The sequence below is a fragment of the Gobio gobio genome, assembly GCF_949357685.1.
Source record: "Gobio gobio genome assembly, chromosome: 17".
NCBI lineage: Eukaryota > Metazoa > Chordata > Actinopteri > Cypriniformes > Gobionidae > Gobio > Gobio gobio.
Window position 1 is genome coordinate 26831747 of NC_137110.1, and position 16729 is coordinate 26848475.

Here is a 16729-nt window from a genome sequence, read left to right on the forward strand (position 1 = left end):
GGGTTTCTGATCCTTTCGCTGCTGATTGGATGAAGAAAAACGTGACTTGAGCTTGGCTAGTTGTCGTCATATTAACGGAGCATTTCATTGGACGCCATTGAAAATGGGCGGGTCATCACCACGTCTTTTAGGATGAGTCTTTCTTAGACAAAGAACATCAAATGTTCTGTTGATGTAAATAATTTTACAAAACCTTTTAATACATGATTGAACGTATACGTCCGTCTACTGATAATCTATAGCTGCTGCCAGAAAAACAGCTGTCGATTTCACACACACACAAAAAAAACCAAGGCTAAAACAAACACTGGTCTATCACACACTCTGGTGGTGTTGTGGAAACAGCAAGAACCACACAGCTGAAAATTGTGTACGAGAACTATAGTAGACTTACCTACTAAACACACACACACAAGAAGAAGAAAAAAACCTAAAAACAAGATTTACTGCATAGGCTAATAATCAGAAATTAGAAAACCATTTTCATTAGTGGTCTCAGACCTTTGGACAACACTGTATTTCACAGGTTTAGTGTAGCCTATGGCTTCAATTACTCTATGTTATTTGAGTTTTGATCAACACGTTTTATCATTATTTTATTGGCTCAACAAATTCTCTGAAAATTATGTTCAAGTGGAAGTGTTAGTAATCCGCCTTGCATCTGAAAGCAATTGGAAGAAGAGAGTATGATCACATATAATTATATAGCCCTAATAGTTTAAATGATCTGAAACTGATAAATTGTATGACTCTTTGTTGTAAGTGTGTAAAATAGAGCATATTATGAAACTAAAGACATGTCAGTTGAACAAAAAAAAAGAGTTAAGTGTTGTTTGCTGTTTGTTCTTGAGGATTGAATGCATCAAAATTGTTGGTTACCATTATGACCAAAGAGTTTTGATTGAAAATACACAAGACGCTTAAGCTTTCTTTTGTTTGTTTTAATGTTTTAATTTATTGTAACAATTTACTTTGGGATAGGATATACATTCAAATTGAGTGAAGATTCAGTTACAGCCAGTGCTCTTCCCTATACGCAAACTGTGTAGGGCCCCCAAACCACCAGGGTGCCCCTTGCTCTCAAATATAAGCAGCATATCAGTATACTGTATAAGGTAATAAAAAAAAATATATATATAATTTATAACATGCAAATATAATTGCAAATGCAAATATATAATCCAACTTGGAAATTTGTGGAAATCATGTGGAAATGTATTTTTTACTAATACTTACACTACTGCCAAAAGTTTTGGGACGTCTGCCTTTACATGCACATGGACTTGAATGACATCCCCTTATTAATTCGTAGGGTTTAATATGGAGTTGGCCCACCCTTTGCAGCTATAACAGCTTTAACTCTTCTGGGAAGGCTTTCCACAAGGTTTAGGAGTGTGTTTATGGGGTGAGGTTCATTTGTGAGGTCAGGCACTGATGTTGGCCTGGCTCGCATTCTCCGCTCTAATTCATCCCAAAGGTGTTCTATCATGTTGAGGTCAGGACTCTGTGCAGGCCAGTCAAGTTCCTCCACACCAAACTCGCTTATCCATGTCTTTATGGACCTTGCTTTGTGCACTGGTGCACAGTCATGTTGGAATAGGAAGGGGCCATCCCCGAACTGTTCCCACAAAGTTGGGAACTTGAAATTGTCCAAAGGAAGAGTTCCTTTCACTGGAACTAAGGGGCCAAGTCCAACCACTGACAAACAACCCCCACACCATAACCCCACCTCCACCAAACTTTACACATGGCACAATGCAGTAAGGCAAGTACCGTTCTCCTGGCAACCGCCACACCCAGAATTGTCCATTGGATTGCCAGATAGCGAAGCATGATTAGTCACTCCAGAGAACACGTCTCAACTGCTCTAGAGTCCAGTGGCGGTGTGCTTTACACCACTGCCTCCGACACTTTGCATTGCACTTGGCGATGTAAGGCTTGGATGCAGCTGCTCGGCCATGGAAACCCATTCCATGAATTCCATATTGACATATGGCTCTATGGCTTCCAAATTAAGCTATCTGTCCGGAGCAGAAAAAAAGGGTATGTATTTTTGTAACATTTTAAATTCATAAAAAAATAAAAAATAAAAAAAATAAAATAATAATAATAATAATAATAAAAAACAATACTCTAGTTTAGTTAGAAATGCCCTATGATGAAATGTAATTTTCAGTTTGTATCAGTATAATCTCAATATTCAATAATCAAAACATTTCACAGAGTTGTGTAGGACTGGCACTGGTTACAAGGTCAATAACCCTGGACCTATACCTGGAGTTAAGTGCCATGTCAAATTTGGTAGGATAGAGCAACTCTCCATAATGAATGCTTGTAGTTATCCCAGCAATTTGAGTAAAGTGGTCTGATCTTTTAGCTTATTTTTGTTTATTAAAAAGTTTTACACATGATTATTAAAATATGGGAGTAGCACATGGGCTCAGGGTAGCCCTGTTGCCTTGAAGCAAAAAAGTGCCAGGAGGCCTTTCTCTATGGAGTTTGCCCTTTGTTGGCGTGGGTTTCCTCCGGGTGCTCTGGTTTCCCCCCACAACCCACAAACATTCAGCATAGGTGAGTTGGAGATACTATATTGTCCATATACTGTAAGTGTGAATACGTGTGTCTGTGAGTCCTGTGATGGACTAGCCATCCTTCCCCCAGCATCCGTCCCTGTGACCCTGGAGAAACGGTTTGGAGATGGATGGATGAACGAACATTAAAATGTTTAAAATCACGTACATTTACATGAGATGAATATGTCAGTAGCCTAATAAATAGTGTATTTGGAGCGGGTCTCGCTAAAACAACAACAAAAGTTATATGCCACTTTTCTTAAAAATAAAATGAGTCACAAGGCATATTCTGTAAGTAACAAGATTTATTTAATTTCGTTTCATTTAGCCATTAATGACTGAATGAAAACACATTTCAGGAGTTCACACGTAATCCTTTAAAGTTGCACAGCTTGATGTAGATAAACATTGCCTGTGTCTAAAGGAGGGGCTCAAGTATGACATACAACTCCCACTCTAAATACTACTACTAATTATTATTATTATTAATAATTCTAAATAAAAATAATACAATATTTAGTTAGTTAATAGTAGATATTAAAAGTAATGGTGCAGTGATGTCTTTATTTCGCCGTAATATTGTAATTGACAGGACTAGGCTACATGAACGAGGTCAAACAATTGAGTGCTAGGCCTATGTCCACAAGATGTCGCTCTACGACTTATTTATTTCATGATTTCTAGTGAAATTGAGGCAACACATGAGATCAAGCATTTACCGTGAAGCCTGCACACAGCGAAAGATACCTGAACTATGTGTCTTAGAAACATTTCCCTAGATGTTTATCATTATACTGGATGTCTTTTTTTATTCAACTAAAGAGTTTGACTAACTTATTATTGCATTGAGGGACATTGAATTCAGCAGGTACATAATAGCCTAATAAAAACACATTTACAAGGCTCTCTCTCTCTCTCTCTCTCTCTCTCTCTCTCTCTCTCTCTCTCTCTCTCTCTCTCTCTCTCTCTCTCTCTCTCTCTCACACTCTCTTTCTCGTTCACATGCACGAAGAGTATAAGTCACTGTCCAGTGACGTAGAGCTGGATGACTCACTGCCCATCAGAAAAAATGAGACATCGTCTCCTCTGACCCAATCCTCTAACCTCATACAGCGCAAGCGTCTCCTCAGTCACACCAAACACTCAACCTAACCTCATCATGCCTTTTCTCTGACATGATTCTTGTGTAAATATGCCGAAACAAGAGGTATGGAATGTGAATTCTCTTACAAGTCATAAAGACCACCCAGTTGTTTCAAAATCAAATAAGCTTTAACTTTTGCGAGGCATCTTTTTTAGATTTAATAACCTTCCACATGTTGAAAAAGAGTGGAATAAAAAAGGAGTGAGTCACTTAATGGCATTGCAATCCCTGTCACCCAGGCAGAAGTGTGAGGAATGTTTCCTTAATGAATGCACAGAGACTAATGAGCTATAGGAGGTTAGACAGGCCAGTTTTCTGATTCTCCTCTGAGGGATAATTACCCAGTTGGGTTTGAATATGATATTGCTGTGGTTACACGGAACTCTGGTCGCACTTAACTAACTGAAGCATTCAAGTGCAGTTAACCAAAGCCTCAGTGTCATGGTAACAATCTGAACTGAAAAATTAGAGGTGTTAGACATATTGCAGGGAGTTGCCATGGTCTGTTGTTTGCTCTGCAGAGCCGTTCTGTTGGCAGTCTTCTTCTTCTTTTTTTTTTTTTGGATCTTCAGTTGAACACTTTTTGGGGAAAATAACTGTGTAGCTATAGCTATAAACATTTACCAGCTTTTGGATATGTTCACAGTCCTGGGTGACTTCATCAGTTTCCTATTATGTATAAGCTGGTTTTAAATGCTAACGTTAATAAATCATGTGTTCACACCCTTCAATTTCCTGTGATCAGTGAAACCTGTGGGTGAGTCATCAGACTCTGCAATGCACCACAATAACCTATACTGAGGGAGGGTGGAGACTGACAGAAGCTTCCCTTGAGAGCTTTGGTTCAACCAGACATAAACTATGTAAGATAAGACGTAGACCCATATGGTGCTGACTGAATAGTGGGCATTTCTGATGTTTTTTTGTTTGTTCACTTGTTTGTTTCACTGTTGTACACAACTCACGGTGAATGAGCAGACTCTCATGAAAATGCCCAAAGCAGCCTGATGACGTAAAATCAAAGAGGAGTTTATTTTAGTGTGTTCTAGCTCTTACATGCGAACACTGGGGAATCAGAACATCACTGCAACCAGTTGCTGCACTGTTATACATGATGATAAAGATGGAAAGTGGCTAGAAGATGTCCCCATCCATGATGTCATTTTCTGTGGGAATATTATCAGGGGACTTTCTAAGTCATACATTGACTAAAAAATCTCAATTCACTCAATAACTCAACTCACTCAATAACAAGACATAAATATCAGTTTAGAATATACGTTTTCTCGGTGTTCTGTTCCTGTTTTGCTTGTGTCCCTTTGTTAGTTTGTTTCCATGGTTATTCATTGAGTTCGCACTTGTTCCTAAGTTACGTTAATCATCCCCTGTCTATTTAGTGTTTCCTCAGTTTCTTTTTGCAGTATTGTTTGTATATATATATATATATATATATATATATATATATATATATATATAGAGAGAGAGAGAGAGAGAGAGAGAGAGAGAGAGAGAGTAAATCAAATCTAAAATAAAAGTTTGCGTTAACATAATATATGTGTGTACTGTGTATAATTATTTTGTATATATAAATACTCACACATGTATATAATTAAGAAAAAATTGTTATAGGTTATCATTTATTTATATATTATAAATGATATACACGTGCAAATATTTCTTAAATACAGTGCATCGGGAAAGTATTCAAAGCGCTTCACTTTTTACACATTTTGTTATGTTACAGCCTCATTCCAAAATGGATAAAATGCATAAATTTTCAATTCTGCAAACAATACCCCATAATGACAACATTAAATAAGTTTGTTTGAAACCTTTGCAAATGTATAAATAAAAATAAAAAAATCACATTTAGAGATCACATGTACCTTTGGCACCAATTACAGCCTCAAGTGTTTTTGAGTATGATGCTGCAAGCTTTGCACACCTTTTTTTTTTTTGGCAGTTTCTCCCATTCTTCCTTGCAGGGCCTCTCAAGCTCCACCAGGTTGGATGGGGAGCATTGGTGCACAGCCATTTTCAGATCTCTCCAGAGCTGTTCAATCGGGTTCAAGTCTGGGCTCTGGCTGGGCCACTCAAGGACATTCACAGAGTTTTTGTTTCTCATTGTTTGAGAGTCCTTCAGGTGCCTTTTGGCAAACTCAAGGCAGGCCTGATTGGTGGAGTGCTGCAGAGATGGTTGTTCTTCTGGAAGGTTGACCTCTCTCCACAGAGAAATGCTGGAGCTCTGTCAGAGTGACCATCAGGCTCTTGGTCACCTCCCTGACTAAGGCCCTTCTCCCCTGATCGCTCAGTTTGGCCAGGCGACCAGCTTTAGGAAGAGTCCTGGTGGTTCCAAACTTCTTCCATTTACAGATGATGGAGGCCACTGTGCTAATTGGGACCTTCAGTACTGCATAACCTTTTCTGTACCCTTCCCCAGATCTGTGCCTCGATACAATCCTGTCTCGGAATCATTGGACTTCATGGCTTGGTTTGTGCTGACATGCACTGTTAACTGTGGGACCTTATATAGACAGGTGTGTGCCTTTCCAAATCATGTCCTATCAACTGAATTTACCACCGGTGGACTACAATCAAATTGTAGGCTGTGTCTGAAAACCTAGGCAGCTGGCTTGTTGCCTTGCTGCCTTATCAGACAATGGCTTGTAAGGCAGTGTTTGTGCATGATGGCACAGGAACTAAACAAATATTTAATTACTACATTAGTAATTTATCGCTAGAAATGACATCAGAAGTGGAAAATGTAAGTTAAAAAACGAACATTTACACACAAACTGCACCAGCAAATGCAACTTTCAGACACCATCTTTTTTTCCCAGCTCAACTGTCACAGAATGGAACGCACAGGATTGTGGGATATCAAAGGCAGCGAAGGATACATACAGGTGCTGGTCATATAATTAGAATATCATCAAAAAGTTGATTTATTTCACTAATTCCATTCAAAAAGTGAAACTAGTATATTAAATTCATTCATTACACACAGACTGATATATTTCAAATGTTTATTCTTTTAATTTTGATGATTATAACTGACAACTAAGGCAAATCCCAAATTCAGTATCTCAGAAAATTTGAATATTGTGAAAAGGTTCAATACTGAAGACACATGGTGCCACACTCTAATCAGCTAATTAACTCAAAACACCTGCAAAGGCCTTTAAATGGTCTCCCAGTCTAGGTCTGTAGGCTACACAATCATGGGGAAGACTGCTGACTTGACAGTTGTCCAAAAGACGATGATTGACACCTTGCACAAGGAGGGCAAGACACAAAAGGTCATTGCAAAAGAGACTGGCTGTTCACAGAGCTCTGTGTCCAAGCACATTAATAGAGAGGCGAAGGGAAGGAAAAGGTGAGGTAGAAAAAAGTGTACAAGCAATAGGGATAACCGCACCCTGGAGAGGATTGTGAAACAAAACCCATTCAAAAATGTGGGGGAGATTCACAAAGAGTGGACTGCAGCTGGAGTCAGGGCTTCAAGAACCACTACGCACAGACGTATGCAAGACATGGGTTTCAGCTGTCGCATTCCTTGTGTCAAGCCACTCTTGAACAACAGACAGCGTCAGAAGCGTCTCACCTGGACTAAAGACAAAAAGGACTGGACTGCTGCTGAGTGGTCCAAAGTTACGTTCTCTGATGAAAGTAAATTTTGCATTTCCTTTGGAAATCAGGGTCCCGGAGTCTGGAGGAAGAGAGGAGCGGCACACAATCCACGTTGCTTGAGGTCCAGTGTAAAGTTTCCACATTCAGTGATGGTTTGGGGTGTCATGTCATCTGCTGGTGTTGGTCCACTGTGTTTTTTGAGGTCCAAGGTCAACGCAGCCGTATACCAGGAAGTTTTAGAGCACTTCGTGCTTCCTGCTGCTGACCAACTTTATGGAGATGCAGATTTAATTTTCCAACAGGACTTGGCACCTGCAAACAGTGCCAGAGTAACCGGTACCTGGTTTAAGGACCATGGTATCCCTGTTCTTAATTGGCCAGCAAACTCGCCTGACCTTAACTCCATAGAAAATATATGGGGTATTGTGAAGAGGAAGATGCGATATGCCAGACCCAACATTGCAGAAGAGCTGAAGGCCACTATTAGAGCAACCTGGGCTCTCATAACACCTGAGCAGTGCCACAGACTGATCGACTCCATGCCACGCCGCATTGCTGCAGTAATTCAGGCAAAAGGAGCCCCAACTAAGTATTGAGTGCTGTACATGCTCATTCTTTTCATGTTCATACTTTTCAGTTGGCCACGATTTCTAAAAATCCTTTCTTTGTATTGGTCTTAAGTAATATTCTAATTTTTTGAGATACTGAATTTGAGATTTTCCTGAGTTGTCAGTTATAATCATCAAAATTAAAAGAAATAAACATTTGAAATATATCAGTCTGTGTGTAATGAAAGAATATAATATACAAGTTTCACTTTTTGAATGGAATTAGTGAAATAAATCAACTTTTTGATGATATTCTAATTATATGACCAGCACCTATATATGCTGCCTTCAAAACTCGATTGGATGATGCATTATCATGTTTTTAGCTGATCAATTCATAATAAAAGACCATGTTTTCAGTTGTGGCAACCTGCCATTTGAAATACAAATTGCTGCACAAAAGTTTTTCAATTATCTCAGCAGCTTGAAAACTACTGATGTTTATAAAATATGTTTATAGGTTTCAACCCTAAAATGATGCCATAGTATTTCGTTTTTATTATTAAGACACCATTTTAAATAGTTTTCTTAGTCTGTCCTTTTGTTCGGACAGTTGCACCACCTGACAATTTGGGGGTTTAAGATAACAAAATAATATGTATTATTTAAATGTACTAAACATGAATTCAAACTAAATAGGTTTTATAGAATAAAGTATATATATCATGAATGTATAAAATTATTTGAAAATGAAATAATGCACTTGGACACAAACATATGCACGTCATGTCCAGACTACCCTGGTGTTCAGTATTCTGGTACAGTATTGCATATGACAGATATGCATATGCATACATATTTTGCGTAATCAGGATAGCATTTGCATTCCATTCTGGTCTACATAATGTGAGGAAAATGAGCAGTAAGATGGATCAGTGTCTGACATCACCCTGAATCTAAATTAATGGATTATCACACTGGCCGTGTGCACTTGGACTCATGAGTACCTCATTGGCAGGAAGCACCCAAACAAAAAAACATTGGAATGATTCATTTATAAAACACGTTTATCATGGCAAATCTAAGGTTTATTTTAGCTCTGAGTACAGGATCCATAGACATGGTTCTGTTGTGAAATGTTCAGAACACATCTGCAAACAGCTGATGTTGAATACAAAATCTTTTATCTGAATATATGTATACAGATTTTACAGATTAACTGCTGTTCTTTTCACTACAGGGAAATGTGGTGGGCACAGCTGGCTGGTCCAGGTGGGTTTGTATAGATCTGTGAATAGAATATGAAGTGAAAAATCTCTCATGGACGTAAAATGAGATTTCACAAACAGCATACAGTGTAAGTGAAGACTGACGGACGTACTGGTGTCATTAATTAGGGAGACGGACACCCTTGGGTCATTAGCATGCATATTTCATGATAGAGGGACTGGATTTATCGTAGTGTAGCCTGTCCTGTGCAGAGATCAGAGAAACACATGTGCCATTCTAAAAGAAAAGATGGAGCCATCTGATAAAATATGCCAATCATTTTCAATGTGTTAATTTATCATTAACATGTTGTCCATCTTATATAATTAAAATGAAAAAATCCTAACCAGTGTCTGACCTAAATGAAAAATGAAAATCAATTGGAATGTCCAAAAAGAAGACCATTTAGAGATTCATGATTTAAAATAATAATCTGTATTTACAGTAATACAATAAGATGTCTATATCACTTTTTATCATAGAACAATGATTTATATTTAATAGTTTTTTCATCAAGCTACTGACAGTCAGATAAGCATACATGATTTGTGTGGTAAAAATATAATAGACCCCTAACAACATGAGAAAAAATACAAATACACAAACAAACACATCAGTATGGAATGCCAAAGCCGCCAAAATAAGAAGTGACTAAATTTGTTATGCAAATACGTAAAAAATAATACTAAAAAGCAAAAAGCTAACAAAGGAATACATAGAACATCAAAACAAAAAAACAAACTTTTTTAGGAATTAAAAGTTCAATACAATTTAAAGAGTGCAAGTGCTAAGAATATATAGCCTACTACTGTACAGTGACAATGTACAGCATTAATGCAATCAGCTTATTCATCATTAATATATCAACCTATATTGTGACTTAGCAAATGACGTAAAGACTACATAATTATGAATAATCGTAATGTAGAGCTGCACGATTAATCACTAAAGAGAGTAGTTGTCAACTTCACAGTCGTTTCAATCACGCAGTATCCTTATTTCTGTGTTACAATTCTAATTATCACAGAAGTAGGCTACTGGGATAAAAGTTTATATTTCAAATATAAAGCGCTGATGGGTAGCGATCAAAATAGAGTAAATCACCTTATGAAAGTTGACGCTTTAAATAAAGATTGTATCAATTACTTCTTTACACCAGTAGGTAGAGACAAAAGACTGTTAAAAATGTATGTCAATGAATCATTCATTCAAAAGATTTGTTGATTTCTCCTGTAATGACACAAGTGAAGTCTTTGAGTGAGTCATTGAATCATTCATTCAAACATAAAAAACCCCAATGAATTAAATACTTTGAACCTCTAGTAAATTACATGTTATTTTGTTTATTTGTGTATTTAGAACCATGGAATAATTGTGATCTCTATTTAAAAAAATTAAAATAAAAAACTTTGTGATTCTCAATTTGTCCAGAATCATGCAGCTATACTGTAATCTAAATACTGAAAAAAGACACCTGAGACTATACAGTAGCTTCTAAAGACAACAAAAATCGTCTCGGTTACGGATGTAACCCTCGTTCCCTGAGGAGGGAACGGAGACGTAACGTTAGTGACTAACGAATGGGGGTTTCGCTTAGAAGCCTATCATCTTCGAGCTTAGAGAAAACGCCCAATGGCGTGCCAATGCCATAGGGCATGCGGAATTTGCATACGTAACTATATATATATAAGGAAGTACGTGGCAATATCGCATTATGTTTACCTGCTTGAGGAGCCAAGACTGAACTCCTGCGTTCCAGGTAGCACAACTGAAGTGGCAACGGGACGTTACGTCTCCGTTCCCTCCTCAGGGAACGAGGGTTACATCCGTAACCGAGACGTTCCCTTTCGTTCAGTCACTACGACGTAACGTTAGTGACTAACGAATGGGGGTCCCAATATAATCCCGCCACTCAGCTGTCTTCCAGTGCCCTGCGTAAGTGTGAGTACCCTGTCGTAATACTAGTACGGACAAAGGACTCCCACTTAACACAGGAATACCAAGGTACACTGGGAAGCATATCCCAGTGAGGGAATGCCAAGGATGCCCACCCGTGGGGAGGACTTAAGAGTACACATATGACCCGCTAAGGGCTGAATATGGGAAAACTCTAGGGTACCAGCCGAAGGTGGATTTTTAACCCTAGGGGTGGCGGGGACACGCCAAGGGAAGAAACCCGCTCACTGCGGAGACTTACGGTGAAATACACGTGTGGGGGTCGCCGGAGGGAACCATGCACACGGGGCACCTAGCCGGACATGAGGGTCTGGGCTCGAAAGGGCAGACTGAACTGATGTCGGCGTCGACAGTGCTGGAGGAGCTCAGGGCTCTCGGGGAGCTCACCTGAGGGAAAAATCGCACGTATCCAGTCCGTGGAGTGGAGTGGCGAGCAAGCGAAGACACCTGAGCCTGGCCCCTACCGGCCCCTCGGGGGGGCGAGTACATAGTCGGACACTGGCTCCACTCAGAGATTGTAGAATCTGGCAAATGTGTTCGGTGTCGCCCAGCCTGCAGCTCTGCAGATGTCTGCTAGCGAGGCGCCATGCGCTAGAGCCCAAGAGGAGGCCACACTCCGGGTGGAGTGTGCCCTCACACCAAGGGGACATGGTCGACCTTGCTGCTGGTAAGCCAAAACAATGGTGTCCACTATCCAGTGAGACAGCCTTTGCTTTGAGAGAGCACTTCCCTTCCGCTCTCCACCATAACAGACAAAGAGCTGGTCTGAGGTCCTGAAACACTGCGTCATGTCTACGTAGGCGCGGAGAGCGCGTACTGGACAGAGCAATGCCAAGGCTGGGTCTGCCTCCTCCAAAGGCAGCGCTTGCAGGTTCACCACCTGGTCCTTAAATGGAGTGGTGGGAACCTTGGGCACATATCCAGGCCGGGGTCTCAGGATCACGTGAGAGTTAGCCGGCCCGAACTCCAGGCACGCTTCGTCAACCGAAAATGCCTGCAGGTCCCCGACCCTCTTAACTGAGGCCAATGCGGTCAGCAGAGCCGTCTTCATAGACAGGAACTTAATATCAACCGACCGCAAAGGCTCAAAGGGAGGCCTCTGCAGAGCACTTAAAACTACTGCGAGGTCCCAAGAGGGTACGAGAGGAGAGCGAGGAGGATTCAGTCTCCTCGCTCCCCTCAGGAACCTGATGACCAGGTCGTGCTGACTTACCTTTTTGTTCTCCAAGAGATCGTGGTGGGCAGATTTTGCGGCCACATATACTTTGAGGGTGGAGGGAGACAGCCTTCGCTCCAACCCCTCTTGGAGAAACTCAAGCAAGGACCCGATCAGGCATTTCCAGGGGTCTTCTTGGCGGGAAGAGCACCAGGTGACGAAGAGGTTCCACTTCAACGCATAGGCATGCCTAGTGGACTCTGCCCTAGCGGAAGTGATGGTGGCGACCACCGTAGGTGGCAGGCCACTCAAACCTGCCACGTCCCGTCCAGGAGCCACACGTGGAGGTTCCACAGGTCGGGACGCGGGTGCCATAGGGTGCCCCGTCTCTGAGTAAGGAGGTCCGGTCTCAGACGAATAGGCCAGGGAGGGGCTGTCGCAAGGAGTATGAGTTCGGGGAACCAGGTCCGGCCGTGCCAGTACGGGGCGACCAAAAGGACCTGCTCCTTGTCCTCCCTGATCTTGCACAGGAGCTGTGCGAGTAGGCTCACTGGGGGGAACGCATATTTGCGTAGGCCAGCTGTGCGCCAGTGCATCCGTGCCGAGCGTGCCCTCGGTCAGGGAATAGAACAGGCTGCAGTGGGAAGAGTCGTGGGAGGCAAACAGATCTACCTGTGCGTCGCCGAACTGTTCCCAAATCAGCTGAACCGTCTGGGGATGGAGTCTCCATTCTCCCGGGAGAGGCTGAACCCGCGAGAGCTCGTCGGCTGCGTGGTTCAGGACCCCCGGAATATGGACAGCACAAAGGGACCTCAGGCGCTTCTGACTCCATAAAACGAGATGGCGGGCGAGTTGAGACATACGGCGGGAGCGTAGACCGCCCTGGTGGTTGATATACGCTACTACGGCCATGTTGTCTGTCCGGACAAGCACATGTTGACCCTTCAGGAACGCTCGGAAGCGGTGCAGGGCGAACCGCATGCCAGCAACTCGAGGCAATTGACATGCAGGAGGCGCTGGGGTCCTGTCCAGGAGCCCGCGGCTGCTTGTCCATTGCACATGGCACCCCAGCCCGTGGCAGAGGCATCCGTCGATACGACAACATGCCTGGAAACTCGTTGTAAGGGCACACCGGCCCGTAGAAAACTGAGGTTCGACCACGGGGTGAGCGTCTGTAAGCAGGCCCGAGTCACTTGGATCCGGAGCGTGCCAGACTGCCATGCCCATCTCGGGACTCGATCACGAAGCCAGTGCTGAAGCGGTCTCATATGAAGCAATCCGAGCGGCGTTACCGCGGCTACAGATGCCATATGCCCCAGGAGCCTCTGAAATAGTTTCAGTGGGACCGCACTCTTGCTCTCGATTTGACGGAGGCAAGTCAGCAGAGACTGCGCGCGCTCGCTCGTAAGCTGCGCGCACATGGCGACCGAGTCGATCTCCATACCGAGAAAAGAGATCCTCTGCACTGGGCAAAGTTTGCTCTTTTCCCAGTTGACCCGAAGGCCCAGACGGGCTAAGTGGTGGAGAACCAGATCTCTGTGTCCGCACACCTGCTCTCGAGAGTGGCCCAGTATGAGCCAGTCGTCGAGGTAGTTCAGGATGCGGACCCCGTGCTGCCGAAGGGGTGCAAGGGCTGCCACGGCAATCTTCGTGAAGACGCGAGGGGACAGAGATAGCCCGAATGGGAGGACCGCGTACTGATATGCCCCCCCCTCGAAAGCAAACCGTAGGAACGGTCTGTGTCGAGGAAGGATGGAGACATGGAAGTAGGCGTCCTTCAGGTCGATCGCTGCAAACCAATCGTGAGGACGAACGCATTCGAAAAGGCGTTTCGCAGTCAACATCTTGAACGGAAGCCGGTGAAGGGATCGGTTCAAGATGCGAAGGTCCAGGATTGGTCGTAACCCACCGGTTTTCTTGGGTACAATGAAGTAGGGGCTGTTGAACCCCGACTTCATCTCGGCCGGAGGGACAGGCTCGATCGCACCCTTCGCCAATAAGGTGGCAATCTCCGCACGCATGACGGGGGCATGGGCCCCGGTCACGGTATAGCGGACTCCCCTGTAACGGGGAGGAGCCTGCGCGAACTGAATCGTAGCCGAGCCTGACGGTCCGCGCAACCCAGTGGGACAGCCCCGGAAGCTGAAGCCATGCTTCCAGAGACTGCACCAACGGGGTCATACGGACGGCAGACGTACCCAGGGTGAGGCAGCGAGGCAGCGTTACCGGCCCGGACAGGGGAGGCTGTTGGGCGTCCCGGGGTCGGGGCACGGTTAACGGCTGCGCCCTGACAGAGGAGACCAGGGAAGGACGCACGTTCCACTGGGGTCTGCTCTGCCAGGGGGCTGGCGTCAGAGAGGGATGCGAGTGGCGAGACCCGAGGGTGGCGCGCACTGTCATCACCGGTCTCTGGGTGCTCAGGGATGGGGGTGTCAGTTCTTTCTTTAACCACATTAGGGTGCTGCTGACCCGGGGGCCAGCAGCTGAACAAAAGATTCTCCCCTGGCCCTCCACCGGGGGAAGGAGCGGCCCTGCTGCCGTCTCCTGGAAAGAACTGCCCATCCCTGAGCTGTCCGCGTCAGGAGCGCCGCTTAGACTGGCGTTTCTTCGCGGGCTGCGGGGCTGGAGCGGACTGGGACGCCTTCCTGCGGTTGCCTCTGCGCGGCCCGGGTGGAGGCTGCTGCTTGGGAGGCACAGAGGTAGAGGGAGCTGCAGGAGGGCGCCCTCGGCGGCGAGCAGGCTGAGGCAACTGCGCGGGCGGTGGGGTGGAGGCAGCTGCTGACCGCCGGGGCAGTATGTGTTTTATAGCCTCAGTCTGCTTCTGAGCGGCCGAGAACTGTTGGGCGAAGCTCTCGACCGCCCCGCCGAATAGCCCATCCTGGGATATGGGGGCGTTGAGGAAACAGGTTCGCTCAGCGTCACGCATATCGGCCAGGGTGAGCCATAGGTGTCGCTCCTGGACCACATTTGTGGACATCACCTGACCCAGGGCGCGTGCGGTCACCTTCGTCGCCCGGAGAGCGAGGTCGGTGGCGGCACGCAACTCATTGCTGAGTCCTGGGTCAGCCCCCCCCTCGTGCATATCACACAGCAACTTGGCTTGGTAAGCCTGAAGAGTTGCCATGGTATGCAAAGAAGCAGCGGCCTGCCCCGCAGCTCTATAGGACTTCGCCACCAGGGATGACGAAAACCTACAGGCCTTGGAGGGGTGCTTTGGGTCACCGCGCCAGGTCGAAGCGCTCTGCGCTCTGGGGGGACCCCAGTGTACCCACGAGCCGCGGCTCCATCGAGGGAGGTGAAGGCGGAAGAGTTCGCCAAACGTTCGCGGGAAGACAACGGGGACTTCCAGGAACGCGCGATCTCTTCATGCACCTCGGGGAAGAAAGGAATTGGAGGAACGGTCGGACGGGTGTCCGAGCGCGCTGCCCCCAAAAACCAATCATCCAACCGCGAACGCTCAGGCTGAGGCGGAGGGTTCCACTCCAACCCAAGCGCTGCGGCGGCCCGAGACAGCATGGCTGTCAATTCTGGGTCCGACTTGGGCAATGCTGGCGCACCCGAAGGTGGCAGCACAGCCGAATCATCATCCTCAGATGACTCCAGCCCACCTTGTGATGCGGCGATAGACATCTCTTCATCCTCCGCCGCGCCAAACGCCACAGTCGGGACGGCAGGAGCCGGCCCCGATGTAGACGCCTGAACACGGGCCGGGTCAGGTGCATGAGAGGGGGTTGTGGGCCGAGGCATGAGCGTCGGAGCTTTGTTCCACACCGTCACCCTCAGATCACCCTGGCCACCAGCCAAAGTGCCGCCTCCAGGGGAGACCGCAGATTGGGGGGTGACAGAGGGGACTCTCGCTCCGGCATCCGCACGGAGTTCACGGAGTCTCGATCGAAGCACCGAGATGGCCATGTTCCCGCAGAGAGAACATGAGTCATCCACGAGCGCTGAGCGTGCTGAAAGCCCAAACATGTCACGCAGCACTCGTGCCCGTCGAAAGGCAGAAGAGATCTACCGCACCCAGAAGTGCACGGGCGAAACATCTTGAAAAGGACGTGCCACGTGCAAGCTCTTTTATGAGAGGAAACTTTGCAGTCGATGCCGAAGCGCCCAGGGAAACACACACCAGCTGTCAAACGGACCACTGCGCAGATCAGCAGTCAGGAAGTATGCGATCACTGGAACGCGCCGTCACACCAACACCGACTGGAAAGCTGCTCGTCTCGAAGAAGCTGACAGAGTCTCAGAAGGCTGTAGGAGTGAAGAGGTAGGGTACTCTTGGCTCCGAAAGCAGAAACATAATGCGATATTGCCACGTACTTCCTTATATACTCACGCGGTGAGGAGGAGTTACGTATGCAAATTCCGCATGCCCCATGGCATTGGCACGCCATTGGGCGTTTTCTCTAAGGTCGAAGATGATAGGCTTCTAAGCGAAACCCCCATTCGTTAG